Source organism: Loxodonta africana, chromosome 6 (genome assembly GCF_030014295.1).
Source record: "Loxodonta africana isolate mLoxAfr1 chromosome 6, mLoxAfr1.hap2, whole genome shotgun sequence".
Classification (NCBI taxonomy): domain Eukaryota; kingdom Metazoa; phylum Chordata; class Mammalia; order Proboscidea; family Elephantidae; genus Loxodonta; species Loxodonta africana.
In genome coordinates this window covers 33,192,149-33,220,140 of record NC_087347.1, presented here as the reverse complement: position 1 = coordinate 33,220,140, position 27,992 = coordinate 33,192,149, and the positions used below count along the sequence as shown (strand labels likewise).

Below are 27,992 nucleotides of genomic sequence, written 5' to 3'. Positions count from 1 at the left end.
GTTGACTCTGACTCACAAGCAAGCAGCCCTACAGGATAGAGTAGAACGGCCCCATAGTGCTTCTAAAGCTGCAAATCTTTGTGGAAGCAGGCTACCACATCTTTCTCCTGTGGAGCAACTGGCAGGTTCAAACAACTGACCTTTCTGCTAGCTGCTGAGTGCTTTAACTACTGCACTACTAGGGTTCCTTGAATTTATATTAGGTACTTCTCATCTACAGTAATGCTGGAAATAAATGAAAATAACAAATGAATATGAATGACAAAAATGGAAAATAGCCTAGCATCCTTCATTTGTCATGTTCATAGCCAGTCTGAATAATGGAATTACATCTGTATTTCCCTCTAAAATCTAAATTAAAAAAAAATTAATCTATAACACAAATAGGATGGATTAGGTGATTTTATGTTCTCTTCCAGTTTCAAAGTCATTAGAATTTAAAAAGGTAAAAACAATTGGCTGACATTGCTAAGGAATTTTGAAAACGTGGAAAGCAATATTTTATCCTCTGTTGAAAACGTTAAAATAAAAACACTTTATAAAAAGTTTTATTTCCCCTTTGTTGTTGTCAGATGCCATCAAGTAGGTTCCAACTCAAAGCAATCCTAGGTACAACAGAACGAAACACTGCCCAGTCCTGCGCCATCCTCACAATCCTTGTTATGCTTGAGCTCATCATAGCTGCCACTGTGTCAATCCATCTCGTTGACAGTCTTCCATCTTTTTTGCTGACCCTCTACTTTACCAAGCATGATGTCCTTCTCCAGGTACTGGACCCTCCTGATAACATGTCCAAAGTACGTGAGATGAAGTCTTGTTATCCTTGCTTCTAAGGAGCGTTCTGGCTGGACTTCCTCCAAGACAGATTTGTTCGTTCTTCTGGCAGTCCATTCAATATTCTTCGCTAACACAATTCAATGGTGGCAATTCTTTCTTGGTTTTCTTTATTCATTATCCAGCTTTCATGTACATATGAGGTAACTGAAAATACTATGGCTTGGGTAGTGTACCTTAGGCCTTAAAGTGACCTCTTTGCTATTCAACACTTTAAAGAGGTCTTTTGAAGCAGATTTGCCAATGCCATAGTTTCTTTGATTTCTTGACTGCTGCTTTCACAGGCATTGATTGTGGATCCAAGTAAAATGAAATCCTTGACAACTTCAATATTTTCTCCATTTATCATTTTGTTGCTTATTTGTCAAGGTTTGAGGATTTTTGTTTTTCTTTATGTTGAAATGTAATCTATACTGAAGGCTGTGGTCTTTGATCTTCATCAGTAAGTATTTCAAGTCCTCTTTGCTTTCAGCAAGCAAGGTTGTGTCATCTGCATATCGCAAGTTGTTAATGAGTCTTCCTCCAATCCTGATGCCCCATTCTTCTTCATATAGTCCAGCTTCATGGATTATTTGCTCAGCATATAGACTGAATAAGTATGGTAAAAGGATACAACCCTGAAATACACCTTTCCTGACTAACCCATGCTGTATCCTCTTCTTCTGTTTGAATGACTGCCTCTTGGTCTACGGTATATGAGGTGGGTGCTGTTACTATCCCTAATATACATATAAGGAAACTGAATCCCAGAAGAGACAATTGATTTCAGCAAAATAACAGAGCTAGGAAGTTGAAGTGCCAAGGCTTAGATTTTTGTTTTCTTGTTCCAAATACTGCTTTTTTCCTCCTTTTGAGGAGTGAGGTGATAAAAGGGAATTTTACATTTTGGTGAAATAAAGTACATAGCTACCTAATTTTGATCACTCAGTTTTCACATACCTGTCCCAAGAACATGAGTCAGATGGACAACTCACCAAACAAAATGGAACTCTGTTGTCATCTCCTGCCACACCAAGGTCATTCTTCCAAGTCAACTTAGCAGCCAAACGGTATTCTTATTAATGTTTTCTGCTGCCAGATCTATAAAGGACAACAGCTGCATGGTGGGCAATAACTTCTGAAATAATAGGTTGATAAGAACTAGCCCATTATCATGAGATTAACTTTTTGAAGAAGTATGGTTAATGTATACTTTTTGTTGTTTGCCATAGTTTAATTTTTGCCCTTGGTAGGGAGGGGAGGCAGTCAGCAACAGTTTCCATCCATAAACTACCATCATAAATTTGTTGCATACCACCTACAGAAGAAGGTCATAATGTCTCACTACAAATGGCAAGGTATGTTGCTAGTCCAAGTAAAACTGTGTAAATGTGAAAAAAATAGACAAAGTTTTTCACCTCCTGCTTTTTTTTTTTTTTTTTTTAATAGCTACTTCTATTTTTCTCTTAGCCCTTTTAAGGCATCTAATCTAAAAACATTTACCTGTGTCTTTTTCTACCCTCTACTTTGATGCCTAGCTTACCCTTTCCAGGAACTATCCTAAATGAACAACACCTTCCACATGCTTTCCTGCCACCTGCCCCAATCAAAATTCACCTAACCTGTCTCCTATTCCCTGGAGCCCTGACGAAACGTTTTCAAGAAACCAATTACTTAATTTGATAATCTGATGAGCTATTTCTAGCAAAGAACTTGATTAACACTTAAAAACCATGTGTACTCCAATTCCTCTTTCTATAACCGACAACTAGAAAGTTCATAGAAACAAAAGGAATTTAGAAACTCTCTTAGGAGAAAAATAAACATCACACTTGACCTACTATGTACCCTGAAGTACATTAAGATATACATATCTATTTGATATGTTTTTACCAAGAAAGAAGGGAGAAAAAAGGAGAGTCTTTTGCTCACCAGTAATTTATAAATATTGTATTAGAGAACTTCCAAAGAAGATGGAATTTGCTTTAAATAATCTGGGAAGGAGAGTGGCTTGGCAAAAAAATATTAACTATGAGTTGATAACTATGTAGTTGGGTGACAGACAGACATTCATCACACATCTCTCTGTTGTTGTTAGTTGCCTTTGAGTCAATTTCGACTCACAGTGATCACATGTGTTACTAAGTAGAACACATCTCTCTACTTCTACATATATACTCAAATTTTCCATATCAAAAGGAAAAAAAAAAAGAGAAAACTCAATCAGTACAGGAGTAATAGTTACAGAAACACAGCAAGTATAACCCAGAAGGAAATTTAAAGATGGCTGAAATAAAAAGTAAGTGATCTAAAAGAAAAAAAAAAAACTTCAACAATGTTATGACAAAAGGACATACAGGTAAACTGCAAGTGATTAAGAATATGTGTAAAGTAAATTGGAAGAACTAAGTTTAGAAAGAACTTTAAAAGGATTTCTTAAATCACACCAAACACAAGGAAAATATTAGCCCAAGAAACAAAAAGGGCCATATAAATCAGAGACTCCATAAGCCTGAGACTAGAAGAACTAGATGATGCCTGGCTACCACCAAGACGGCCCTGACAGGGAACACACCAGAGTCCCTGATGGAGTACGAAAAAAGTGGAGTGCAGAACTCAAATTCTAGTAAAAAGACCAGACTTAATGGTTTGACTGAGATTAGAGGAACCCCAGAAAACATAGCCCCCGGACTCTCGAGAACTAAAACCTTTCCCAAAGCCAACTTCTCAGACAAAGATTTTACTGGACTATAAGACATAAAATGACACTCACGAAGAGTGTGCTTCTTAGTTCAAGTAGATGCATGAGACTAAATGGGCAGCTCCTGTCCAGAGATGAGATGAGAGGACAGAAAGGAACAGGAGCTGGTTGAATGGACACGGGAAATCTGAGGTGGAAGAGGAGTATGCTGACGTATTACAGGGATAGTGACTAGCATCACATAACAATGTGTGAAATAAATTTTTGTATGAGAAACTAATGAGCTGTAAACTTTCACTTAAAGCACAATAAAAAAAAGAATTTCTTAAAAGTAAATTTTCATATATCTGACGCTTTTTAAAGAAATATTAATTTTCAAAAGAATAAGAAATTTTAAACGAAGTATATAGGTTAGCCACGGCAAGAAACAGTTTGATAGCAATTAAACAAAACACATGCTTCATGCTTCTAAACGTATCACTGGCTTAACCTAACTGTGATAAAAAAAAAGGGGGGGAGGGAAAGAAAACCTCATTGCCATCGAATTGACTTTGACTCACGGGAACCCCATGTGCTACAAAGTAGAACTGTTCCATAGGGTTTTCTTAGTTATATTCCTTATGGAAGCAGTCTGCCAGGTCTTTCTTCCATGGCACTGCTGGGTGGATTTGAACCGCCAACTTTTTGGTTAGCAGTCACGCACAAACTATGCCGCCCATAATTGCAACATACATGACAAAATAATAAAAATAAAAAGCCACTTATTACATTATCTCCAGAAGTTATTTAGTAAGACATGGAATTGTTGTTATAGTATTGACTTTCTGTGACTTAAATTAGTTCTAATGATTAAAAAGTATTTTTATAAAGAGTATATTCTTTTATGTTCAGTTTTTTTTTTTTTTTTTAGTATAAACCTATTTGAACTGATAAAAAAGCAATTATTGTTTCTATTTATTTATTGAACATATATTAAGCCAGGCAGAATCAGAGGCTAGACAGATGAATAAGGCAGAATCCTTGCCCATAAGTTCAAGTGGAGACATATAAGGCCTGGGAAGAGCACAAGAGATAGTCCAGGAAGACTCAGCATTCAGAGCTGGCCAATGGCTATCTTAGCAATTAACAAGATGGAACACAAAGGCACACTGAAATCAGGACATTAGCCATTATAAAAGAAAAAAGGAAGGGGTACATGAATACGTCATAAGTGGAATCAATTCAAGTACACTATCCACAATATCCTCAAAACAGATGCAGAAGACTGGCAATGATCCAAAACCAAGTAGCAAAGTCATTCATTCTTTTGAATATTTATTGAAATCCAAGGAGCTCAAAGTCTGCTAGAGACAGACAGTCAACAAATAATGAGGATATTGCAGGATGAGTGCACTAGTAGATATGGGACTAGTAGTTTGGGTAAGTTAGCAAAGGCTTCTCAAAGAAGATGACTGAACTCCATCTTGAAACATGATGAGTTTGCCAAGCAACCTAGAGGGAAAGATACGCAAGGAGAAGAAATACCATGTACAAATGCAATAAAGTATGAAAAAATGGAATGTAAACCATTGGTGGTTAGGAACTAGTCATGGAGAAAGCAGAATTTAAGGGTAAGAAACTTAACTTTGGGAGCAAACTACAAACTTAGGCCCTGAGGAACTGAGGTTCCAAGGTCAGTCCAGTGCTGAATCAACTGCAGCTCCATGCTAAATTAGCCAGCCACCACCAAGGGGAAAAAAAAAAAAAACTTCAAACTCAATATTGAGTTGCTCACAGTGACCTTACAGGACAGGGTAGAACTGCCCCATAGGGTTTCTAAGGCTGTAATCTTTACAGAAGCAGACTGTCACTTTTTTTCTCCCACCGAGCAGCTGGTGGGTTCGAACCGCCAACCTTGTGGTTAGCAGTAGAATGCTTAACCACTGTACCACCGGGGCTTGCAAGTGAACCACCGCAGAGCTCCTAATTCCCTCGCTATGTAGGTTCCAGAAGCTGGATCTATAAAAGATATTCATCTGTTAAGGTCAGAGATTAGGCTGCAAAGCCAGGCCGTTCATCAAATAAATTTTAATAAGAACGAAGCTAGAACTAAAGTATAGACCTAACATAATAACGGTCTGTAAAGAACTAGTAGAACACATGGTCAAGTTAAAGCCAAGTGATGCTGATTACAAGTTGCCTAATAGTTATGAGAGACCTAAGATTTTTGGTAAGAAGCCTAATGGGAATTAGTTTTTCCAGTTTTGTACTACTCAGTGTTATATACTACATGTTGAAACAATTTATTACCAAGAAAGCAGCAACAAATATATACCGAAAACTTGCTATGTAAAATTTATTGAGAATTTTAGGTTCGAGAAATAAAAAGGAATGATAAAGAATGACCCTTAATCTCAAGAAGTTTACAGACAAATCAAGGAAATGAACAGCTACCTAAAAACATGAACAAATATACGAAGCAGGACAAGTGTCAGGTGAGTGTTAGCTTTTATTTACCAATGGCTTATCCTGTGATATTATATTCATGCCAGAAATGATGAGGTTTAAAATTTTTTTTTTTTTAATATAATAATACTAATAAAAGGAAAACAGCCCATTATGGAATCAGTGCTAACGGTGGCAATGAAGCAAATACTCAGAACATGTCAATTTTAAAACTCCAAGTCTATAGGTTTTAGATCTTAATATATACATAGTCAATATCCCATGTCATTCAAATTACTTCAAAGCCCCCAGTAAAGGGATATTTAGACCACCTGAATTTACCTATTAAGAAGCAAGAGTTAAAGATATCCTTCTTCAAAGTTTAGTGCGTATCTGAGTAAGAAATACCTGCTGTCAACTATACGAATACTAAAACGGCTCATAACCTTCAGTGACAATTGTTTTAGATGAAGTTTTCAGCTAATTATACCCATAGTTTTCACTACCTTGACACTTTTTTCATTTTGAAATATGTTCGCAAAATATTATTTCTAAGGAAAAGTTTTGCTTTGCTTTGTTTTGCTTTGGTATCCCTTTTAATATTAGAATAGGGTTTTTAAAATTCATTTAGAGTCCTAGAAAGATATTTCAATTTTCCTACATCATGGCAATTTTATAGTTCTGTAACACAATGAATTTTCAAACTTTCAATTAAAATGAGCCATAATCCATTGCTATCAAGTTGATTTCAGCTCATAGTGACCCTATAGGACAGGAGTAGAACTGCCCCATAGGGTTTCTAAGGAGCAGCTAATAGATTTGAACTGCTAACCTTTTCGTTAGCCGCCAAGCTCTTAACTACTGCACCAGTACCCCCCCGCCCAGTCCCCAGTGCCATCAGTAGGGCTCCAAAATGAGCCACAAAGATGAAAAACTATAGCAGAGAAAGCAGGAAATATTAAAATTAAATACTATCCTAAGTAATGGCAACACTTTGCTTTTACAATTAGTTTGAAGTTTAAATAACTTTCATAAGCTCTAGTAGAAAGAACACAAAATACAGAGTAAGTCGGGCCTTGGTTTAAATTCCCAAACTGACATTTATCACTTACCAATTATTCAAGTGTACATTGTCTAAGCTATACTAAAGTGAGTACATGCTGTGGAATCCACCCAACCTGATTTCAAATCCCAAAGCTGCCATGTACCAGGTACGTATCATAGGACACGTTAGCTAGCCTTGGATTTCCTCTTCTAGGATGTGTCCCTTGTTTAAAATACTGAGAAAATAAAGCTACTTTCCAGAGCTATTTTAAGGATTAAATGGTATAAAGTATATGAAATCACCACCTCCAGTGCCTAGCACACAAGGGTACCGGATAAATGCTAGTTCTGTTCCTTGTTCCTTCTCCAAAGGCTTCTCCTAAAGTTTGGCTGGCAATATTAATATCATTCCTGTAGTCAATGTCTGAAAAGTGCTTAGGAATTATTTTTATTAAGCTCAGGTCAAGGAAATGAACCTATATGAGATCTTTAAAAAGTAACAATGTCTATGCAAAATATTTTTAAAGACTCAGTGATAAAATATCTGACTAAAAAAATCACCTCTGTCACTTTAAGACAGGCGTATTCCTGAAGACAGAAAAATCACCTGTGATAGTAATTTCATGACTTTCCTCTAACCTTAAAGTTCTATGATAGACGATACCATGTCTATCCTAGTCATGTGATATGTTCCTAATACCAAGCACAGTACTAAGTACACAGCTGATGATCGATTATTACTGTATGTATGAATAAAAAAAAAAAAATTTTTTTTTTTAATGTATGAATAACTGAATTAATGCATGAATGTACAAATCAAATAATAACTCACTTTCCCCATTAAAAAGAAGCCCTGGTGGTACAGCAGGTAAGTGCTTGGCTACTAACTGAAAGGTTGGCGGTTCAAACCCACCAGCCTGCTCCACAGGAGAAAGATGTAGCAGCCTGCTTCCGTGAAGATTTACAGCCTTGGAAACCCTATGGGGCAGATCTACTCTTATCTTACAGGGTCACTATGAGTCGGCATCAACTCAACAGTAATGGGTTCCCCATTAAAAAGTAAGGGGCTTCAGTCTCAGGCAATCCAGTTACTCATTTTAAAATCTCTGCAGTGTGCGTCATTTAGAGGAAAACATGTTCCCTCCCCCTCTCTTCCTAGGAATTCTCTGAGTTCCTACAAAGTTGCAAAATCTTGTGATGGGCACTGCTTGAAGGTCTTTCACAGATGAAAAAATATTATCATGATTTTTCTTCTCTAATCGAAAAAAAAAAAAAAAATGGAAACCCTGGTGGCATAGTGGCTAAGTGCTACGGCTACTAACCAAAGGGTCAGCAGTTCGAATCTGCCAGGTGTTCCTTGGAAACTCTATGGGGAAGTTCTACCCTGTCCTATGGAGTTACTATGAGTCAGAATTGACTCGACGGTAATGATTTTTTAATCGAAAAAATAATATCACTTTACTGAATTTGTACTTTGCCACTTTTGCAGCTCTTCTGTTTCCCTACCACACGCTGTTGTAATAATCTCTCTGCTTCTGCAGTATCTCCTTCCATTGGGTGTCCGAGTTTGTCCTCATTTCCAGCTTTCATCACTCAAGGTCCAGCCCTAATGTTACTTCCTAAGAGAATATCTCTTTCTGACCAATTTTTGCAGAATTAATGACTCCTATCTTTTTTTTTTTTTATCAGAGAACTGAATCTACACCCTGACTGTAAGGGAAGCAATAGGATTTGTCTGTCTCTTCTATTAAACTGTGCACTGCCACCTGAGAACAATCTTACTCAGCTTTGCATTCCAGGCACTTAATACAGTGACTGACACAGAGTAATATTCAGGAAATATTCACTGTATCAACTTATTGTTTACTTTCCCAATTTATTTATTTTTGTCATAAAAGCACTTAAAATGTTGAGTAATTTTTAGTAACCATTTTTAAAATAAAAAGGTAACTCCAATTTTTATTAAAAGGAGTTCCAGTGATGGAGTGGTTATGCACTCGGCTGTTAACCGAAAGATCGGCAGTTCAAACCCACCACCTGCTCCTTGGGAGAAATATGTGGTATCCTGCTTCCATAAGGATTTATAGCCTTGGAAACCCTATGGGGCAGCTCTGTCTGCTGCTGTGAGTCAAAATCAGCTCAACAGCAATGAGTTTAAACAGCAAATATATACAATATAGAAAAGCTTTTGGACACATGCTAATGTTGCCAGCCAAATTTGCCAGGAAATAAGTGACACCGTTGATACTGCAGAGTATTAACTGTATATTAACATTAAATATTAGCATATGTAAATATTCCACTTAAATGAGGCTTTGTTAAAAACATTTGGTTTAGGATGTTATTCACCATATGCATATTCCAAAGACTATTTTCAGAACTTATTTACAAAAACTAGTAAAACTAGAGTTTATTCATCAGCCCAAGAGAGTCAGCAGTGCTGGTTTCACTGTGGTGTAATAAAAGAATGAGAGAGTGGATATCTACTCTGCAAAGGTGTTGCAGCATTAATGATAGGGAAACTGACCTGAGAAAAACACCTGAAACCTACAACATAATCTGTAGAAAGAAGGCAACATGATGTTAGGTCAGCCTGCTAGTCAACACAATGCACTCTGTTTAAGAATGATCTCACTCTGGTGTATAACCTCTTTGTGTTTTGCTATGTACACAGATGAACAGGTATCCATTCTCAATTATCCTTAAGGAGGTTGCAACCTTGTTAATGATAGGTGTCAAGATCTCCAAAAGAGATGAATTTGCTCACTGGAAAATGTTGAGACTTTCCGGGATCACTCTGGCCAAGTTCTTAAACTTGAGAAGGTAGAGATTAAAAGTTAGCAAGTGGCTCTGTAGTGGTGAGATGTGACATAAAGAGTAATTGCTGACCCAAACTGCAGGCAACATCATATGCTAACTTTACCGGATTACAGAATGCAAGCTTTCAGTACCGGATTATAGAATGCAAGCTTTCAGAGTATAGGAATCGTTACCCCACAAAGAACTGGAATTACTTGGATTTAGAAAAACTTTTTTAATTTTCATCTAAATACTACAGTGACTCTTATGTTCAGAATATTCAACAATATCCCTCAGTATTTAAATATAACTCAAGGTGTAAGTATGTAGAATACAGGGAAAGAATCCCTGGAATGCTGTAACTGTTTGAATAGTTCCCATCCTGCAAATACCTGCATCCAAAAAAAAAACTACAGATGTTACTAATTTATCAGTTCTAAACTCCCTCAAAATATAGTTTTAACAAATGAAAACTATTATGACAGAAGTTATAATTCACACCATGACCTCTACTAGTTCATTAAAAAGCTCTAAAATTCCATGAACGTAAACGTCACACATGGCGGAAGGGAAGCAGGAATGATCTTGACCATGTGGTATGAGTTAGCTCAGGGGAGTGACAGGCGTATGGTTATTTTTCACACATAAACGCTAGCCACAGCAGGGAAAGCTCACCTTTCTTCCATATCCCTAAGAATGTTTGGCAATTGCGAGGCTTCCTCAGCAGTAAGTACAGCAACTAACATCTCTTTCTGAGAGACACCCCCTCCCCTCCATTTTGCAGTGAGGAACCAATCCAGCAGCCCCTGGCTGTGCTCCAACAAAGAATTTTAGGAATGGGGAAAGGAATGGCATATTCCCTAGAGAGGTTAGTGAGGAATGGGAGTGGAAGGGGGAGGGAAAGAGGGCACCCTTCCCGTCCCTGCCAATCAACTATTATTAACTATTATGCTGATGGAATGGAATCTAACTTTATGCTGGCCAGAGGCTGGCTTTCCTCCAGGTTCAACACTATTGCCAAAGATGAGATTGTGGTTTCATTAAGTGATCTAGCCTTTGCTCCTTAAAAATCTCTCTGTTAATGCAACAAAGTCTCAACATAACAGTCTCAGTATACATTTACACTATTCTGGGGAAAAAAAAAAAGCATCCATAACACCAGTACACTTAAAGTAGTAATCCCACAGTTTTAAAACAAAGGGTAGGAGAACTCAAGCCAACGGAAACCCTGAGCAAATCAAAGGTCTTTTACACTAAATATGGTAAGACTAGCCTAGAGCAGAGTAAAACCTGTGATCTAAATATTACCTGTTTCTGCATTTTGACTCATTATTTCTGTGATAAGTTTGATTTGCATAAAGGTACGGCAGAGCTTATGAGGCAGTGTACACTAACATCACGAATTCACAATTCAGAAAACCCCCAACATGTACTTATAAAATTTTAAATATTGATTTTAATACTGTGTAGCTCTTTATAAGTGGTGCAAAATGCAACTCATTTAATAAGAAAAAATTACTTGCCATACGTATATCATATATATAATGCATGCCATATATATTTATTTATATAAATTTCTGCATGGGTCTATAAAATAATGACTATCCGTTATTTGTTTATACCCTATCCCATTCCAAAATATTTAAAATCTGCATTTAAAATAATATTAATAATACTTTTGCATCCGTTATTTGTTTATACCCTATCCCATTCCAAAATATTTAAAATCTGCATTTAAAATAATATTAATAATACTTTTGCAAAAATAATAATAGCAACAATAAATGAAGATATTTATCAGGTGCTATGCCAGGCACTGTAAGTTTCACAAACATTATCTAATGTAATCCTCAAAACAACCCAGTGACATAAGTAATATTATCCTCATTTTACAGATGAGGACGCCAAGTCCTAAAAAATTAAGTAACTTAGCCAAATCTTACAGTTAGTAAGTTGTAATGCCTTTAACAGTAAAGATCTAGGAAGAGAAAAACATAAAAAGATAGAAAAATTAAGAGGGTATTCCACAACCAATACCATGAGCAGCAGTGATGAAGTGCATTGGGCAAATCTGCTGCAAAAGACCTCTCTACAGTGTTAAAAAACAAAGATGTCACTTTGAGGATTAAGGTGCACCTGACTCAACCCATGTTATTTTCAATCATCTCATAAGCATGTGAAACCTGGACAATGAATAAGGAAGCCCAAGGAGGAACTGACACCTTTGAATTATGGTGTTGGGGAAGAATATTGAATATATCATGGATTGCCAGAAGAAAGAACAAATCTGTCTTAGAAGTACAGCCAGAATGCTCCTTAGAAACAAGGATGGCAAGACTTTGTCTCATATACTTTGGATACGTTACCAGGAAGGTCCAGTCCCTGGAAAAGGACATCATGCTGGGTAAAGTAAAGGGTCAGCGAAAGAGATGAAGACCCTCAATGATACGCATTGACACAGTGGCTGCAAGGATGGGCTCAAGCATAACAACAATTGTGAGGATGGCACAGGACTGGGCAGTATTTTGTTCTGATGAATGTAGGGTTGCTTTGAGTCGGAACCAGCTCAGCGGCACCTAACAACAACAACACATAAAAGATCTGCCATGCGTGTCAGGAGGAAAGCCATGTACAAGTTCAAATGTCTGGTGGCTTTGAACCTTATTTGCACTGTAAGGGAGACTCCATAATTGCACTGCCCTGCAAGATAATTCTGGCTTTCCGATCTTTTGGTTAAGACCCCTTTGTCTTAGTTTCTTAGTGCTGTTATAACAGAAATACCACAGGTGAGTGGCTTTCAAGAACAGAAATTTATTTTCATCACAGTTCTGGAGCTAGAAGACTGAATTTGGGGCATTGCTCTAGGGAAAGTTTCTTATCTGTTTCAGCTTCTAGTAGCCAGCAATCCTTGGAGTTCCTGGGATTATACGAACTCTCCCTGTCCCTGCTACCTGCTTTTTTCGGCACCTAATCTTCTCTTTTTAAAACTCAAAAATGATTAGGGTTAGGATACATCCTATACTATTATGGCCACATTAACATAACAAAAACCCTATTCCCAAATGGGATTACATTAACAGGTATGGGGGCTATTTTAAGAGACACATATTTTTAGGACACAATTCAATCCATAACATCATTAAGATTCAAGAGCTCTATCTGCATGCTTTATAGAAACAAATCTCAAACTTCATCTCTTCAAGATAGAGCTTTTCGCTTTCTTCCCCAAATCTGCTTCTCCACCAATCTTCCCCATGTCAGTAAATGACATCATTATTCACCAGGCTGCTTAATTCAGAAACTTACAGGCATTCTTGACACCTCATTTTTCCTCATATGGTACTTCTAATCCATCAGCAAGTCCAATAAGCCCTTTTCATAAAATACATTTGACCACCTCTCACCGTGTCTACTGCTCTTGCTGTAGTTCGATCTGCCAGCATCTTTCACAACTATCATTTTCATGCAGGCCTCCTCACATAAAACCTTGCCTGTACTATTGCTCCCTTCACCCACTCTCCACAGAGTATCTGGAGTGGTCTTTTTGAAATATGTTTCATTCACACCACTCTAGCCAAGCTGGTCATCTTGCTGTTCCTCAAATACACCGAAGAGGCAAAGCTTTACGGTTCCCAAGAACGATTCAAATTAACTTGATTTAGTAAACATAATGCTGTATGTAATAAAAAAGAAAAAATTAATCTCCACTCTTTTATCTCCAATACTGTTTGTAACCATTCATGTGCTTGACAACCTTTATTCTGTAAAGGAGAGAAAAGCAAGGAAACTGAACTCAGAGTTGGTACACATAAGTATATAGGTAAAAGTACAACTTAGCATCTGTTCCCCATTGAAGTTCTCATAAATTTAAATGTTTATAGTAGAGGAATGAGGGCCAAAAAGTGATAGAACTGTATTTCATTAGAAATGAAATTCCGGAAAAGTGATTATAGCCAGAAACTGATCAAGAGGTACTTCCTGATATTTTGGGCACTAGAAGAGCTTCTTTAAGTCACAGTATTAGGGGGAGGGCACCTAGAAAAACTAAACAAAAAAAAACCCCAGAAGCCACATATAGCATCTTTGACATGGGCATTGGTTTTCTCCTAATCAGCAGTGACAACAAAGGATCCTTGCCAATGAGCTTCCTGAGCTGTAGATATGCATACTCCGGGGCCAGGGGAAGAATGACAGACAGCGTGTAGTGGAGAAAGCTGAGAGAAGGTTTCTGGACATATATAAAATGATGGTGGGGCCCCAGACATAACTAGGAACACTATGAAGAGGGCTAATTTCCATTAACCAGGCCGGTGGGGCTGGTTGTGGGGAACCAAAGCTAATTAAATTTCCTCAATAATGTATACACATCTTTATGTGAAAGTCACAGGTTGGTGAGGTCTAGAATATTTAGGTTCTGTCTACAGGTGAAGTCCAATTTGTTTTCTTCTAATTTTTCTAGTGGAGACCAAACAAACATGGGTCACTAGCTCCAGGCTCATTTACTTAGGCATTCATATTTTTATTTGATCCTCTGGGCATATATAGACAGAAGGCAATGATAACATGAAATGGTTTTACATCTTTTTTCATCAAGAAATGAGTCAATTTAAAAATCAAAGTTTTAAAAGCATATATATGTATTCTGTCCTTTTTAATATGTAGCATAAAACTATCTAAAGATAATAGAAATATAATTGACACCCAAGGAAAACCAATCTTACTTTTTTCTCCACAGAGACTTCCAATTTATCATTGCTCAATGAAGGCAATTAAGTGATGCAAAGTAGAAATACTATCAAGAGCCAGTTTCTCACAAATAAGAAAACTATTCTAGAATTTTAATACTGACATGTATCATACACCAAATATCAATGAAGAGGCTGATTTCACTTTGATTTTCAATTTAGTCTTCCCAAAAAGGGATAATGAGTGGAAGTGTAAAAGATACTAGTTACTGTTATAAAACCCATTCACACACACACACACCTTTCAAAATGTGTGTGTTTGTGTATATTCAGGATTTTATAAGAATTCTCAATTTCTCTGGAAATTAAACAGTGAAATAACCAAATATTTCATAAAACTTAGCGGGGAAAAATAATATAGGATATGAAAGTTACAAAGAAAAAAGGTAATAGCTAGAATACTTTAAGAAAGATTCTCAAAATTCAGCAAGGGCTAAGGAAGGGTGGAAGTGGGGCTCAATTATTAAGCAGTGGAGAAGATCAAACTAAAAATGTCAGTGACCCCGAGGCTAAATATATGATCCTAATTTTGGGATACTTAGAATCCAGCTGAATAAAATAAGAAAAAGCAAGCAATAGAGCAATAACAAAGCAACAACTGCTTGCTACATTACATTAAGTAAGAAGCTACACACCTATATGGAAATCAACACACATAGTGGTTTAAGTATCATGAAGAAGTTATGTACAACGATAAATGTAGAAATTTGACGATCTAGTTTGGCTGGATATAAAATCTTAGGCAACTATGGAAGTGTAGTCTAAAAAGCATAAATGTTCTTGTTGGGTGCTGTCAAGTTGGTTTTGACTCATAGCAACTCTATGTACAACAGAATGAAACACTACCTGGTCCTGCGTCATCCTCACAATCATTGTTATGCTTGAGCCCACTGTTGCAGCCACTGTGTCAATCCATCTTGTCGAGGGTCTTCCTCTTTTTCGCTGATCTTCTACTTAACCAAGCATGATGTCCTTGTCCAGGGACTGGTCCCTCCTGACAACATGTCCAAGGTATGTGACACAAAGTCTCGCCATCCTTGCTTCTAAGGAGCATTCTGGCTGTAGTTCTTCCAAGACAGATTTGTTTGTTCTTCTGGCAGTTCATGGTATATTCAATATTCTTTGCCACCACAGTACAACAGACAGACATATGGTGAAAGATCATAAATATGGAGTATAAAACCAAGATGGGAAAGAAGAAAATAAAACAGCAATAGTCTATTTAAAATGAGTTCAAACTTTCAGGCTCTGTGCTATTTTTGTTTTAGCTGCCATCGAGTTGGCCCCTGATTTATGGCAACTCCATGTGTTATAGAACAGAACTGCTCTGTAGGGTCTTCTTGGCTGTAATCTTTATAGAAGTGGTTCACCAGGCCTTTCTTTGGTGGAGCCTCTGGGTGGGTTCAAGCCCCAACCTTTGGGATAGCAGTCAATTGCAAACTTAGGCTCAAATGAGAAAACATTCCTGTGACCTCACTACAAATGTATACGTGACCAAGAAACTACTACAAGAACCTTTTGAAATACCTCAGAGGACCAAAAAGTTGCCACAGCATCAGAAGTGGTAAAATTTTATAATTTAAAGGCAAAAAGATGTAAGTTTTGCAAATCTCAAATAAGTAAGCTTACAATGAACGTCTCAAAATTTGGTAGGAAAATGTGTAAAAACTTAAAAAGAGGCATCCAATATGGGTTCACTAAAAATGATACGGAGCATTGGTGGCAGAGTGGTTAGAAGCTCAGGCTACTAACATGAGTTGGCAGTTCAAATCTACCAGCTACTACTTGAAAACCCTATGGGGCAGTTCTACTCTGTCCTAAAGGGTCGCTGTAAGTCGGAATCAACTCAAAAGCAATGCATAAGAATAATGTTTTTACTTTTCACTGAATTTTTACACTGGTAAGTAAGGAAAATGTAGACCCTTCATCCTGAACTTAATTACACACTTAGAATAATCTCTGATAGCATTCTTGAGGTCAAAATGGAGAAATATGCAGTAAATAATATAAAAGTTAGGAACATTCATAACAGACTGAACAACCACACCCAAGGTGAGTTGATTAATGCAAAGATGTCACCCTGAAGAGGGGTCTCAAGTTGCATGTCACAGGGCCACTTAAACAACAGACTGGAGAGAAACATGCAAGGCATGCTTATCAAATCTGTGGATGACACACAGCTGACAAGGATACCTGATCCTCTGAATGGCTGAGTTTGCATTCCAGAAATCATTTAACTGAGGAATCACTGAAGGAATTAGGGATGTTTAACTAGGAAAATGAGAAAGACCCTAAAGGAGATTAATTGATACAGTGGCTACAACAATGGGCTCAAACACAGCAACGGCTGCGAGGATGGCACAGGACCATGCAGTGTTTCATTCTGTTGTACACAGGGTCGCTATGAGTCTAAACCAACTTGACAGCACCTAACAAGAACACCAACCAGGAAAAGAAGAAAAGGGGAAGGTAGATATGAAAGTTCAAGGTTAGATATACGGAAGCTGTAGGTCCAAAGGAGATTGTTGCATGAAAGATTTGAGTTAAATAAAAGAAGTAATACCATTCTCTACTGCTGCTACCCTAGTTCAAATGCCCATATCTTACCTGAACTATTACTGGTTTTCCCATGTCCGCTAATTTCCCCATATCCTCTCTTCCAATTTCCAGTCCATTCTCCAAAAATCAGTTAAAGCCATCTTGTATGACCTGCTCTACCATTCAGGGTGCAATTACGGTCACATTTAAATGTTTACATTAAATATAACTTGCTAGAGCTCTTGCTTGCCCCAGGAGTGCTGTCTAAATATCATTGCTCACAGAGGGGTGGTAAGCATTGATTGGTCTGCTACTCCCAAGGCTACTGGTTATTTATCACTTGGCAATGCTGGTCCCCTCTGTGATGGTAGCTTCGTAACTCCTTATTCAAGCCACAGTGGCTTGAGGAGCCCAATTACCACGATGCCTAGCTCAGATATGGGTGTGCTACACCTGGGCCTTCTTCTATGGTTTATGCTACCACAGTCAGTTGCTCTTCCTCAGGGTACAAACACTGATGATAGCATCTACATAGTTTTCCACCATCAGCCCTGTGAGTTCAAATGCTCTTTCTTGAATGGTGGATCCCAGTCTGGGTTCCCCCATTCTGTCTTCAAGTAAATTTTTCCTCAAGGTAATTGTATTTCGGGAATTTCATTGCCCTTACTAAAAAAAAAAAAAAAAAAATTTTTTTTTTTTTTTACTGAGACTGAATCACATAGCTCCATCTTAACAGATACTTGGTTTTAGTTCTTTCTCTCCCAGAAGGTCCTGGGCAACTCATCCTCCTCCCCAGGAACCAGTTTTATAAGAGCAGAACACACCTGAATTTTTAGGGAGTGACAGACTTTTATTAATAAGTCAGAAGATTTTCTGCTCTAAGACATTGGCTGTGGACTTGCTCCACATTTGATGAACTAAAAAAGTCATTTGAGTGTCACAGAAAATCAGGTTTTCTAGATTTAAAAACCTTCCCCCATACTAAAAAAACAAAAAAAAAACAATAAATCAAATTCTGTCAAGTTGGTGTTCAAAATTCTTTCAATAGCTGTGCACTGCATTTAGGATAATAATCTAATTTCTTCCCATGGTCTTCAAGAAAATGTGTATCATTTGGTTCCTTCCTTCCTCTTTAGCTAGCTCACATACTACCCTTCCCCTTACTCACAGATTTAGCCCACCTGCCTTCTAAACAACAACAACAAAAATTGTATTTCTCCTACCTTGGGGCCTTTTACAGTCTCCCAGACTCTCTTGCTTTCTCAGTATCCCCCTCCTTACTCACTCTTCAGCTTATATTTCACCTCCTCTAAATATTCAATATAAATTGAAGCACTTATGACCCTTTTCACTATACCCCTGTTCTTTTTCCTTTCACCTCTCATAAATCATTATTACATATTTATGCATGTATTTATATTTTAATGTCTTCTTCACAGACTGTAAGCTCTCTAAGAACACGGATATGCTTGGCACATAGTAAGCACTCAGGAAATATTTTATTAAGTAATTGAAGGGATAACTAGAAGTGCCCGATAATCTTCACTGTACATCGGAAGTTTTGCACACAGGATTACCGAGTTAGGAACAAAGGGCAACTACATGACCTCTAACTTTCTATTTCTGAAACTACTACTTTATAAGACATGGGCTGCCATGTGGATTCTAACAAATAAAGGTCATTATAACCTGGGTAGGTAGTAACTAAATTTCAAGTTAGTAACTAAATTTCAAGGAGAAACTACCTGAGATAGAACTTAGGGGATATGTTTGATTTGAAAGAGCACAAACTAGAGAATTTTCAAGGTGTGAAAATGAACAAAGGGAAACACACAAAAAAAAGGAAATGAGAACATCTTGTGTGAGAAGATCAACCTGACTTCATAAGAGACAGACATGGAATAACAGGTTAAGCAGGCATGGTAAGGGCAGTTTACAAAGGATTCTGAATTCTAATTTTCATCTCTTGGCCAGAAGAGTGATTAAATTAGGAAGATTCATCTAGCTATGCTGAATATTTTAGAGGGAACATTAGTTAGAGGCAAAGAGGCAATAAGGGGCTACTAGCTTACCATAATAATTTGGAAGCTTGAGGTAGAGACAGGGTGATATTCTACATATTTAACAATTGCATAAATTGGCACACTGCTGAAAGGCTGCAGTTTCCACAAGCGACAACAAGAGAGAGCTGGCAAGGGGCTACCATGGCTTCAGGGGCCCATAAGGGTACTCAGGTTTTGCTGGGGTTGCCAGCCTACCCCCAAAAGTTCCATCTTCCCTGAGGGAGTCTAGGCCCCCACTAGCCTGGGAGAAGAGCTCTACTGAAAGATGAAAAAATTGAATAATCTTCAGTGAAAAGGTATACAACTATAAAGATTTATCTAGATAATAAAACAGTTTAATTGCTTAAGAGACAAAAATTTAAAATCATGAATATAATTACTTATTTTAATTACACAAAGAATTCACCAATTGTTCAATGTTATACAATAAACATTTTAAAAGATTAGCTCCTTAAAGAAATGTTTTTATGAAAATTAATGTAACTGATATTGCTTTTTATCTAGTTTTACTGATTTATATGATGAAAATGTTTATTTACTAATGAAAGGCTGAAGAACGAACTGACATTGCAGTTTATGATAAGAAGCACACTTCGTTATTTCACTAGATCTAACTAAAAAATAAGTTATTGCATGTATTTAAGCAGAAGAAAAATGCAGGAAAAGCTCCTAATTTAGTATTTCTAGCTCTTCTAAAGATATGGTTTTAATTTACTAAAGACATAATCATAGATATCTGAAATAAAATATTAATATTAAACAAACACCCACAGACCTACCCTTATTTTTTACATTTTAGCACGTCTCCTTCTGATTTTCTTTTCTTTCCAAGGAGAACTGAGATGATATATGTATAAATAAATAAATTACACATTCTTTTTAAAAGAAGAGTTGACATTATATATGTATTAATAAATTATATATACATATACGTACCATATAATTTTTATCCTTCTATTTTTTATAGTAGCCTAAGCATTTTCCATGTCACTAAGAAACTCTTCATCAAAATACTTTTTTAATGCTGCATAATACTTCATATTATGGAGTAGCCATAATTTACTTAAGCACTGATCCAAAAAAATAACTCCCAATAATGAACGCTAAAAAGAAAAAAAAAAAAAAAACACCATGACTAGAGGGTCCCTGGAGATCATGGTCACCGGGCACTTTGTTAATCCAAGATTGGAATTATTCCAGAGGCCAAATCTCCAGACAGGGATTTGACTTGACTATACAATAGATAGATAGTATATCTATCTACTGGTGAGGCATGAGGAGTGAGGAGTGAGATTCTTGGCTCAAGTAGACACATGAGACTATGTGGGCAACTCCTGTCTGAAGGCAAGATGAGGAGGAAGAGGAGGAAAGGAGCTGATTGAACGGACACAGGGAATACCGGGTGAAGATGAAGAACGTGCTGTCTCATTAGGTGGAAAGCAGCTAGGAGTACATAGCAAGATGCTTATAACTTTTTGTAGGAGAGACTGACTTGATTTGTAAACTTTCACTTAAAGCACAATTAATTAATTAAAAAAAAAAACCCTTTGCCATCAAGTCAGTTCTGACTCATAGCGACCCTACAGGAGAGAGAAGAACTGCCTACAGGGTTTCCAAGGAGCAGCTGGTAGATTCAAACTGCTGACCTTTTGGTTTGCAGCCAAATGCCACCATGCCACCTGGGTTCCAAATATTTAAGTACAAATCTATTATTTCTGATTTGTTTCTTAAGATTAGAATCTGTAAAAAGACATTATTAGGTCAAACAGTATGCATATTAAAAGAGTTTTGATACATACTATAAAATTTTATTCCAAAATGAGACACCAATTTATACTTCCACCAGTACAACCTGAAAGGGTCAATCTTACAAAATTCTGATCACAGAAAACAATCTCAGTACTTTAAATATTTTTTGAATATCACAGGTGAAACATGGTATTTTATTGTTTTAATGTGTATTTCATTGCTTGTTAATAGGGATGGAAATGTTTTCCTTTTTTGTATTTTTAAAGCATTATAAAATTGCAAGCTATTAACTCTTGAGATTAAAAAAAAAGGAGTTTGAAAAATGTGGACCTCCTTCAGCCACTGAAAGACTAAAATATCACTGCCTTTACATTTCAAAACTAGCAGATAATGCACTGAATATGCAGTAAAACCAAGGCTGGTACCATTTTTCATAAGATCCACATACAATTAAAGCCTTATTAATATAACTGGGGAATCATTCTAGATGTTTGAGTAATCTATGGAGGTTCTAAAAACTATGCTGTAATTGGAAATGATTGGATTTATTATGTAAATTGATATATAATATTTTAAAACATTTTATTAATGAATGTTCATATTTAAAAATTTTCAAGTAAAATTCCATGTCTGCTATAATTTCCAAAAACATAAAAACAAAACTATAGTTAAGCAAAAAGTTATACTTTATAAATAAGTAAAATATAGAATCTCTCTCTGGAATTATAACACACACACACATACATACATATACATATATATGTAAGGATCCCTTGTGGTGCAGTAGTTAAAGTGCTCAGCTGCTAGCAGAAAGGTCGACGATTCAAATCTACCAGCCACTCTAAGGAAGAAAGATGTGGCAGTCTGCTTCCGTAAAGATTACAGTCTTAGAAACCATACGGGGCAGTTCTACTCCGTCCTATAGGATCGCCGTGAGTCAGAGCTGACTCTATTGCAATGGGTTCAGGTTTGGTTTATATATGTATATATGAATGTATAGATGTATGTTTGTGGAAATCCTTGTGGCATAGTGGTTAAGAACAACAGCTGCTAACCAAAAGGTCAGCAGTTCAAATCTACCCGGCGCTCCTTGGAAACCGAATGGGGCAGTTCTACTCTGTCCTATAGGGTTGCTATGAGTCATAATCAACTCGATGGCAATGGGTTTATGTATGTATGAATATATATGGAGACCTGGTGGTACAGATATTAAAAGCTCAGCTGCTAACTAAAAGGTTGGCAGTTCGAATCTACCAGCTGTCCCTTGGAAACCCTATGGAGCAGTTCTACTCAGTCCTATAGGATTGCTATGAGTCGGAATCGACTCGATGGCAGTGTTTTTTTTTTTATTTTATATATATGTGTGTGTGTATGTACATATATTTATATATCAGAACCAAAATATGTGTGTGTATAATGTTCACTTTAGCCTACATTTTAAATTCCAAGGTTCACTCCTGATTTCATATTTTTAAAGTACCCAGACACCTCCCCATTTAGCCTTTATGTGCAGTAGAAGATTTATGGCAGATAACTTCTAAGATGAATTCTACCTATGAGATTCTACAACTTAGGAACATATAACTAAATTTAGTTAACAAACTCTTTAAGTCCTGAATTTCTGACTTCTGTATTACAAGTTATTGAAAGTATTATAGAACCTGGCACATAACACACACAGATATTCAAGAAATGTTCTTCCCTTTCACTTCACTCCCCATCTCCCAACCTTCTATCAGCACAACCTTCTTGACAAATCAATTACTTGTTTGCAACTAAAAATGTACGATAAACTATAAGTATATATTTAAAATATCTAGTGGTTGAATATACTTTCCTGAAGTTCAGGCTCATATCAAAGGATCCTTTTCCAATTCAATATTGAAAAACAAAAGACTGTGTGAATTATATTTGCAAAGGAAATTAAAACAGTTAACATGTATTAATTATCCTCAGAAAATTCTAGAAGTTAGGTCAGCTATATCATTCTGTATCAGTGGTTCTAGACCTTCACTGTGTTATCAAAATTACTGAGGGAAATTAAAAAATAATTATAGATGTCTGAGTCCTACCCCCAAAGATTTTCAATAAATTTATCAATTGTTCTGGGGCGGGACCAAAGCATTGGTGTTTTTTGAACATGATTCTAATGCACAGTCACAGTTGAGAACCACTGATCTATACATTACTTAACAAGAAATAAGTTATTTGAGTAGAGCTCAAATTTTGCAAAATTTGTAAAAATTTACAAAGCCAGTGAAGAAACTCAGACCAGAATCCAAGTTTTTTTTTTTTTTTTTAAGGAATTATAAGAAAATCTCACTCTAGACTCAAAAGAGGTTTTAGCGTCTAATGTTACATAACCTGGAAATATTTAAATACATTACTGTAGCACACATCACATTTAATTTGCATTTAACCTCGCAAAAAATGCTGATCAACAAACGGTCACTGCCACATTTGGTCCCTCCAGCATGCTACCTTAATTGCACAACTAGCCTTTCCTTTGTTTCTTACCCTGAAGAAAAAAAACCTCAAAGTCTAATATAAAAATTATCAATTCTGAGAAAACAGGTTTCATAACTAATATATTCTATACGAAAATGCACAGACAGCAGGAAAAATGTGCATGGGAAATAGAATCCTCCACCTCCTTAGATGATGGCCAAAGACTGTCCAGAGCAAGCACTCTCATTCTGTCCTGGTTAAAACCAGTTTGTCTGGGGATTGGCTCAGCTGCTCCAGTTCCAGCTTTCCCAGCCTTCCAAGGTGCTGACGTGACCTCAGTCATCTCTTTGCTGGAGCTGGATCCAGCTAACAAAATCCAACACATGTAGGCACTTGTTTCTCCACTATCTAGTGCCTTCGAGGGCATCACAGAATCAGGGAATCTGTCACCTGTTCCAATCTTGCCCCTGATATTTTTTTTTAATTCTTAATACTTAAATCCTGCCAAAAGTTATCAGGAAGATAAGCATAAGTGATCAGCAGTCATAGTCACCAAATGAAGCCAACAAAATATAAATCCAAATAAATATTACCTAGACGAATCATAGAATTTTATAGAAGAAAAGCATCTAGCATACCAAGTGAGTTTACTCATCTACTGATGAAGATCTGAAAACTTATTTATTCGGAGACCCTATCTGACTCGACGGCAGTGGGTGACCTGAGAAAACCCAGGCATTCAGCCTGTCTGCCTGCCTACCTGCCTGTCTTTCTTCATTCCTTTGTTTGTTCATTCCTTCCTTCCTTCTTCCTCCCTCCCTTCTCTCTCTCTCACTCTCACTTTCTTTCTTTCCTCATTTTCTTTGCAAAGATAAAGAGAAAATAGATAAGTGAAGGTATTGAAGGAAGAGAAAAAATTGTTAAGTATTACTTTACTGGATGCAAATAGTATACACATGTTTCCTTTTGTTCTGTTATACTTAAGGTTGCCATGAGCTGGAGCCAACTCCATGGTTACTAACAATGAGGATAAGTCAAGTAACTGATATATCCACATGAAGAGTGGAGATGCCATTCAAAGATCACATCTCATCTGTTTTCTGAGAAAATGGATTCTACCTTATGAGCAGTATCAACTATAACTTGATCATATTATCCTTAAAATTTGGCATTTATCAGTAATTTGTAAAAATAGACTCTGGAGTCAAAATCAAAATGTGTAATGAAGCCTCATCTACTCTCCTGTACCAATTTACCACCAAAGATCTGCAAATACTTGTACCTTCCTCCTCTCCCTGTAACTAGCTCCTAATTTTATAGCAAGATACACAGGAAAATATTAAAATCTATACAGAGCCTAAAACATAACAAACACTTTTCCTTCTATCGCTCAAAAAAGAAAACTATACAAATTTGGTATATAAATTAGAAAACACCATTTCCTCATCTGACATTTGATATTTAAAGCTTTTAAGAAACCTCTCCCCCTCCATTAATGAAACAAGCAAAAAGATATGATTCCGTGCAATGTACAGAATTCTGTGAAATGTTTAGTTCCTGGTTCAACCATCTAGCTGGGACAAATTACTTCATCTCTGATCTCCCCAGTTACCCCATCAGGCAAATGGAGATGTTACCTATCATAGGATGGTTACTGAGTATTAAAAGAAATCACATACGTACTGCACTTTACACAGGGCACAACATATCTTAGTCACTCAACTGGTTCCTTTGCACAGCTTAAAAAAGAAACAAACTACCCTTTGACTCTAGATGTCCAAATGTAGAGCCAAAAGAGCGTTCATATAAAACTACAAATGACAATAAGAACGTCTTAAATTTAATGTCACAAAATTCCTTTTAAGATCGTACACTGTAAAAAAGAATACAAATGCAATTGGCATGAGTGTGGGAAAGTGGGCATTCTTGTATATATTCATAGAAAGATTGTAAATCAGGGCAAACACTCTAGAAAGGGAATTCAGTAATACTTATCAAAATCTTTAAAATCATTTACTTAACCAAGCAATCCTACTGTGGTCAATGTATCATGACACTAAGATGTACAGGCACAAAATATTCGCAAGTGTCATCTATAATGGTAAAAACTGAAACTACCTAAATGCATATCAAGAGAAAATTGGTTAAATAAACTACAAAACTGGCATTCACAAGAAAGTTATACACAGAGCAGAAGCAGATTTATGGATTCTAAAATCAGACTTGTAGGTTTAAATTTCGGCCTCATCATTTAGGAGCTAAATAACTGCAGGTAATTAATCTGTGTGAACATCAGTGTCTCACCCAAAAAACATGAGAATAACGATGGTAACTGCACACAGACTATAAGGAGAAAATACAGATAATGATGTAGAAGTTCCTGAGAGCCTGGGATATGGTAGACATGTGGTAGCGGTTATGATGATAATGTAGCCATTGTATCGATATGACAGACAAATGCCTACTGGAAACTTATCAATAGGAAACAGGAAACGCTATAAATGAGTAGGTATTTATATATCGTTTTCGTAAAAATCTATATCTCTTACTGAGTCTGTAAAGATAAACATGGAAATGCTAATGGTAGCTGCCTCTGAGAGGTCGGAATATAAATGCTGTTTACTTCCTTTTCTATCTTTCCCTAATCAACTTTTTTTTTTTTTTTAAACGGGCAGGTATTTCATTTTAAAAAGGAAAAAAAAAATTTGAAATAAAAAAGTCTGAAAATATTTTACCCTCTGTTATAGAAGTGTAATTCACCTACTGAAAAAATATAGTGATCAGTTAGAACTTCAGAGGTAAATCTGTAAAAGGCTCATTAAGATTTCTTACTAGTAATCACATAATCAATTTATGAATTTAACCTACTACTAATTGTGTAACTCAACCTACTTAGTACATCAGATAGGTCAAAGATATCTTCTACCTAAAATAATTCTACTATCCAAGAATATCTAATATTAGTATTTATTTAGGGTTGTTAAATTACAGTAATAAATGTTTAAAGTATTTTTTTCCTTTTTTTTTTTTTTCTTTTTTTGTCTTAAAGTCTTTGTCCAATAAATCCTGTATCTGAACTTCTTCAGGGTTAGTTGCTTTTTATTTTGTTGTTTTGAATGGGCTATCCTTTTTTTTTTTATAATAACTTTTATTAAGCTTCAAGTGAACGTTTACAAATCCAATCAGTCTGTCACATGTAAGTTTACATACATCTCACTCCCTACTCCCACTTACTCTCCCCGTCTTGAGTCAGCCCTTTCAGTCTCTCCTTTCTTGACAATTTTGCCGGCTTCCCTCTCTCTCTATCCTCCCATCCCCCCTCCAGACAAGAGTTGCCAACACAATCTCAAGTGTACACCTGATATAATTAGCTCACTCTTCATCAGCGTCTCTCTCCCACCCGCTGACCAGTCCCTTTCATGTCTGATGAGTTGTCTTCAGGGATGGTTCCTGTCCTGTGTCAACAGAAGGTCTGGAGAGCATGACCGCCGGGATTCCTCCAGTCTCAGTCAGACCATTAAGTTTGGTCTTCTTATGAGAATTTGGGGTCTGCATCCCACTGCTCTCCTGCTCCCTCAGGGGTCCTCTGCTGAGCTCCCTGTCAGGGCAGTCATCGATTGTGGCCGGGCACCAACTAGTTCTTCTGGTCTCAGGATGATGTAGGTCTCTGGTTCATGTGGCCCTTTCTGTCTCTTGGGCTCTTAGTTGTCATGTGGGCTTGGTGTTCTTCATTTTCCTTTGCTCCAGGTGGGTTGAGACCAATTGCTGCATCTTAGATGGCTGCTTGTTAGCATTTAAGACCCCAGACGCCACATTTCAAAGTGGGATGCAGAATGATTTATTAAAACAAGAAAGGCTTTACCTACAAACACAAAGCATCCTTTACCCAGTACATGTTATAATCTCCTCAATGAAAAACAAAAGAAAAAATGTGAAGTACAGGAGGCATAAACATATTAAGAAGAAAGCCTATTTTAATGTCACTTTGCTACTTAGCAAAGTGACCGTTAAAAAACAAAACAAACAAACAAAAAAATCTGTTATCATAGAGAGACTCCAACTCACAGCAACCCTACAGGATAGAGTAGAACTGGCTCACAGGGTTTCCAAGGAGGAACTGGTGGATTCGAACTGCTGACCTTTTAGTTAGTAGCTGGACACTTAACTGCTGCGTCACCAGGGCCCCAAGGGACCATTAGCACATTTTATTAGTCTCTCTGAACATTAGAAACAAGAGTAATATGGAACATAGTTCGTTGTACTTTAATAAGATCGTTGCTGGATGCCTTCAATTTAGACTCATAACAATTCCCCCGTAACAGAATAGAACTGCCCCATAGGGTTTCCTAGGGTAAAATCTTTACAGAAGCAGATCGCCAGGTTTTACTTTCCCAGAGCCGCTAGGTGGGTTTGAACCACCACTAGAACTCGTTTTTATAAGATTAAGTGGGATAAAACAAACCTACTGTATGTGGGGAAACCCTGGTGGCATAGTGGTTAAGTGCTATGGCTGCCAACCAAAGGGTCGGCAGTTCGAATCTGCCAGGTGCTCCTTGGAAACTCTATGGGGCAGTTCTACTCTGTCCTTTAGGGTCGCTATGAGGCAGAATCCACTCGACAGCACTGGGTTTGGTTTGTATGGTACGTGGCACACTGTGAACACTTAAT

The 27,992-nt window shown here is 36.9% G+C and overlaps 1 protein-coding gene across 23 annotated transcripts in view; it reads right to left on the bottom strand.

Moving 5' to 3' along the window:
- The window catches only part of IKZF2 (IKAROS family zinc finger 2), a 305,347-nt gene that overhangs the window by 202,018 nt on the left and 75,337 nt on the right, over positions 1-27,992 (bottom strand). The window contains exon 2 of one of the 23 annotated variants that reach the window (XM_064286719.1): positions 15,373-15,646. The exons of the other annotated variants lie outside the window; for them this stretch is intronic. The gene's annotated coding sequence lies outside the window, so the exon portion shown is untranslated. The remainder of the gene's footprint in view (positions 1-15,372; positions 15,647-27,992) is intronic. 23 annotated transcript variants of the gene reach the window in all.